Below are 5,580 nucleotides of genomic sequence, written 5' to 3' on the forward strand. Positions count from 1 at the left end.
CAGAAATCCCCTCGCTGAGAAAGTGATATGATTTCAAAACTTGCCTTTCCAATACCTTTCCCAGCCTGTGCCCGCATGTCCTGAAGTCCCAGGCAGAGAGCCCACAGAGAGAGTCTCCCCTGTGTTGTGAAGAGTGTAGACTCTGGGGTAGGGTTACCAGATTCAGCAAATAAAAATTCTGCACACCCAGTTAAACTTGAATTTCAGATGAACAATGAATAATTCTTTTTAGCATTTAAGTATGTCCCTTGCAGTATTTGGAACATATTTATGCTAAAAAAAAAAGACACATTTATCTGAAATTCAGATTTAACTGGGTGTCCTATATTTTATGTGACAAACTCATTCTTCTATTCTTCACCAGGAACTGCCCCACACTGGAGCCAGGCTGAGTTGATTTAAAATCCTGGCTCTGCCAAAGAGCAGTTGTGTGATCTTAGCTCCAAAATCTGGGGAATGGGATTAACAGTGAACCCACCTTCTAGGTAGTGGGGATAAAGGAGGATGCTGAGTAACACCTGTGTGAATGTTAATTTTTCCCCCAGGGCTCACCTTTCCTGTCACTCAGGGGCTTAGGGCATACTCCACTTCCAGAAGCTTCAGTGGAGTTCCCAATGTTGAGCCCAGTCTTCTCAGAGGCAGGGATAGTAGAAGAGAGGGGTGGCCTTAGGATTGGCAGAGCAAATCTGGACCTGACTCTGCTGATTTGTGCAGTGGGGTGCAGACACAGTTGCATCATGGGAGCTGGTGTGGGCGCTGGCGACACGAGGATGCCCCAGAAGAACACCACCCTGCTTAGGAGTGCCCATCCAGGTGCAGCCGCCTTGGACAGAAGGTCTGGCTTGCTAGAGGTGCACCTTCACCCAGGGTGAGCCCTGCCCACAGGAGCCCTGGCTCAGCTTCCTTGGGTCCTTCCCTCCGGATAAAGTGGGGGTCTTGGAACAGGCTCCTGAGGCCAATTTGAGATCAAGTCAATGAAAATATAGTCGGCCTGGCAGATGCTGGGCCCTGGCCCTGGGTACCAAACTCCCTCGACCTCTGCCTCAGAAGTGATTTCATCCCCAGACACATCGATATTCCAGCCCAGAGATGCTGGTCCAGAGTCATGCCTTTGCCCTGGGCCAGTTCTGCCATATTGATCAAGGCCTGGAACTGCTCTGAACCACAGGCTCCTGTCTTCAAAACTGAGATGTTAGGGATTATTCTGTCAATTTGGTCTTTGTGGGAAGAAAATGTGACACATTCAGAGAAAGCAAACAGAAGCCCTATGAAAATATCTTTCCGAGGGCCTTCTCTGTGCCAAGTGTTTTCACACTCAGTAAATCCCAATGCCAACACTGACAGCTATATAAAAGGCCCATTCCACGGATGACAGCATCGAGGCTCTGAGGTCTTGTCCTTCTCCTTCTCACAGGGCCTCCTTGTTCCCGGGAGGAGGGAACCCCAGTTGGAGGTGTCAAAGGTGGAAGAACGGGGGTGGGTGGGGTACGGCAGAGCAGCTGTCTCCTGGCTGTGCCCCTCCAGGCCCAGTCAGAGCTGTGTGAAGGAAGACTCATGACTGGTGGGGGGGCATGGGTGTGGGGGAGGGACCACACATATCCCTGCCCTCTTTCTAAGACCTGAGCCCTCTCAGGGGAGTCTTCATTCTCTGGCCTCACTTGGATGGCAAGAGTGAAGATGCCATACCCGTCTCATATGATTCTATTTTATCATTTTGAGACCAAATGGTTTGTTTTTAAAAAGGTGGAGTTCCCCTTGTGGTGTAGCAGAAATGACTAGTAACCAAGAGGTTTCGGGTTCCATCCCTGGCCTCACTCAGTGGGTTAAGGATCTGGTGTTGCCATGAGCTGTGGTGTAGGTCGCAGATGCAGCTCAGATCCTGCGTTGCTGTAGCTGTGGCACAGGCCAGAAGCTGCAGCTCCAATTTGCCCTGTATCCTGGGAACCTGCACATGCTTCGGGTTCAGGCCTAAAAAGCAAAAAATTAAAAAAATAAAAAATAAAAATAAAAAAGGTGGTAGAGCAGAGGGTAGTATCAAGTAAAAAAAAAAAAAATGTTCTTGGGAGTTCCTGTCTCGGCTCAGTGGTAATGAACCCGACTAGTATTCATGAGGACATGGATTCAATCCCTGGCCTTGCTCAGTGGGTTAAGGATCTGGCGTTGCTGTGAGCTGTGATGTAAGCAGCCAGCTGCAGCTCTGATTCAACACTTAGCCTGGGAACTTCCATATGCTGAGGGTTCAGCCCTAAAAAGCAAAAAACAAACAAACAAAATTCGTTATTTAGGCAGTATTTTTAAACTTCAAGTCTTTTTGTATTACTGTCTGAATTTTTGCTATATTCCCAACCACCTATACTATGACATGCTCTGCTCTTTAAACCTACTTTTTTAAAAAAACTTAAATCATGTATCTTAAAGATGACGTCAATCCTGAGGAATATCTGAAATGTCTGCTTTTTCTTATCACTTTAAAAAAGAAATATATTACATCTACATTTTTCTAAAACTATGTTTTCAGAGTACCACCTAAACTCATCTTGTTGGTTTCATACCAGAAAACAATAATTGGGTACAAACATTCAACCCTGTACTAAGGTCCTTCTCCAAAGGCTAGCCACTGAACCCTGAAGGTGTAAACAGCCCCAGCTGGGCAAAGGGCCATGGCTGGGCATCTGGACTGGGAACTAGGGTCTAGAGACCATAGCACATAATCAAGGCTTAGAGATACACCCATCTTTAACCCCTGCCTCCCTGTCACCTTGAACTCCTAAGGTGTCCTTGAGGAGCAGCAGGTCTGAGCACCGAGTGTGGAAGAGATCTGTAAGATCTCACATGGAAGGTGGCATTGCTCTGGGACTGGATGGAGAACCGAGTTTCCTGGTAGAGAAAGAAAGGTGGAGCCTCTTAAGCAGAGATAGTGGCATAAGAAAACAACAGAGGAGAAAGGGCGGTGGACCCTGTTGCCTTGAATTTGGGAGGTGCCCCTGTGGTGAGAGTTGACCTGTACAGAGGTGTACATTTAAATAGCTTGACAAACTGTGGACATTTTGCAGATTCTTGCCTTCCCTCTTTAAAATCCTAACTTGCTCCTCTTCCCTCTGGCCCATTTTCCCACAGCACTTAAAGAACTTCTATAGATTATGTGTTTAATTACTTATGTTTAATGCCTGCCCTCTTCTTTTCTCCCAGCCGCCAGGATGTAACTTCCAGGAGGACAGGGGTTTGGGTTGTTTCATTTGTTTGTCTGTTTTTGCTTCCTTTACTGAAGTATTTTAAATATGTATCCCAAGTCTGGCACGAACAGGGGCTCAATAAGTATTTTACTGAATTAATGGAAGAAGCGGTGGGCACTGAAGGGCCCACACTGATGTCTGTCCTGCGGCATGGCCAGGCAGGAGGCCCTGGTTTCTCTCCAGCCCACAGGGTACCTCAGGCTGCCAGAGCAGCAACCAATTTTGTGACAAAAAGGAAACAAACTAGAGGCTTTGACTTTGGCTTTTGCTGGACTTGAAGCGAGGCTCCGCGCGGCTCTCACTGAGCTCCAGCCTCGGTGTGCGTTTATGTGCTGGCCACTGGATTTATGACTGAACCTGATAGCATCTCGCATCTACACAGGGATCTGGGGCGAGCCTTGTCCACTCTGACCTCAAGAGCTTGCGGGAGGGATGGGAGGAAGAGGGGAACTGAGAGATTTTGCCACCAGAGGGCGCCCAAGCTCAGCCGCCGTGCTCTATCTTGTCTGAAGCCAGTTAGGGCCCAGGAGCTTGGAGATGACTGGCCCCAGCTCTAACCAGAAAGGAGGTGGAGGCTGGGGATCCCGAGAACTATCTCAGCCACTGGACTGCTAGTTCTTTAAGGGCAGGGACCAAGACAGTGGGATTCTCAGTTCTACACCCAGTTCCCAAGTACTGAATGAATGCAGCTTCACAGCACATCTACTTGGGTGCAAAAGTCATTTGGATACACAGACACACAGAGGATACCCAGCCCCACCGCTGGAATCCCAGCGCTCTTGCAGCTTCCTGCTAATTGCCCCTGCCCCCTTTCAAGCTGAGCCCAGGCTAGGTACACTGTCCACTCCCCTAAAAGCCAAAGCTCTGGAACTCCAGAGACCTGTCCCTACGGAGTGCTCCTTGGATGGCTGTGGGGACAGAAACCACTTCACTGTCAGGCTAGGAGGGAAACAACAGAGGGAGGTGGCCTGAGAGGCCTGTGATTATGATCACTAGTGAAGCCCAAAAGGGCGCTCTTTTCAGGTCTGGAACTCCCAGGTGCAATCCTTGTGCTCTGCTTGCAATCCTGTGCTCTGCTGGGTCACCTCAGCTGTCCAGGTTGGGGCGGGGCGGCTGCCAGGAGGACTAGACACTGCCAAGGGATGACCCTGTGGCTGTAGTCCTCTGGACCAGAAAAGCCAGCTCCAGGAGCACCATCCCTGGCATGAGGGGGAGAGAGGAGTGCTCTCATTACTTTAGGTCCTGCAGGGCATCCACTGGGGAGATGAAAAAAATACTGCATTGCATTTTTTTGCCTACTATGTATCTGACTTGATGTTGAGCACTTCGTGATGGTTGGGAGGGGAGTCTCAGGTCAATTCTAGTTCCATGCCGAGGGGTGGGAACGGGGTTTAGCCCACCTCACATTTGAGAGCAAGATACAGATTTTTTTTTGTCTTTTTGCTGTTTCTTGGGCCGATCTCGCAGCATATGGAGGTTCCCAGGCTAGGGGTCTAATCAGAGATGTAGCCACCGGCCTACGCCAGAGCCACAGCAACGCGGGATCCGAGCCGCGTCTGCAACCTACACCACAGTTCACGGCAACGCCTGATCGTTAACCCACTGAACAAGGGCAGGGACCGAACCCGCAACCTCATGGTTCCTAGTCGGATTTGTTAACCACTGCGCCACGATGGGAACTCCGCAAGATACAGATTTAAGTCAATTCACCATTACTAAGAGGCTCCTGGGCAACTGCCTTTGTTTTCTTTCCACTACACAGCATTCTATTTCAGAGCTTCAATTTTACAATTGCGGAAACTGAGGCTCAGCTAATAAGTGATAGCTTTGGCTCAGAATCAGAGTTGCTCTGATTGCAAAGACCAGTCTGGCCACTTTGTCCCAGCTTTTCTGGCCACTGAGCAGCGAGTGGAGGCGGATGATCACTTATAGGTAGGTCCTATACCTCCAAAATAGGACAATTTTAGCTACCTCAGGTTGACGCTGGTTCAGCTGGCCCTCAGCCCTAGGACCAACCTGTTTGTTTTTCCTTGGTTGTCCTCCAGTTCCTGTCTATGGGACTTAATCTCTCCATCTGCATAATGGGAACAATAACTAGCCCTGCAGCCCAGCCTCACTGAGTGGCCAGCTTCCTCGGAGCAGGTCAGGCTTACAGAACAGGGCCCAGCACAACTAAGAAGGTCAAAGGCTGGAGCGCACCACAGTCTCTGGAGCATCTCTGGGCAGGAGGAAGGGGGGGAAGGAGAGGACAGGGCGAGCGCCCCTGTGGGAGGGGACGCTGGTCAGAGCCCCTGGCCACAACTAGGATTCTGCTCCAGACCCGCCCCTCGCCGCGCGCCCCGCCCCG

The sequence above is a fragment of the Sus scrofa genome, chromosome 14, assembly GCF_000003025.6.
Source record: "Sus scrofa isolate TJ Tabasco breed Duroc chromosome 14, Sscrofa11.1, whole genome shotgun sequence".
In the NCBI taxonomy this organism is placed as follows: Eukaryota; Metazoa; Chordata; class Mammalia; order Artiodactyla; family Suidae; genus Sus; species Sus scrofa.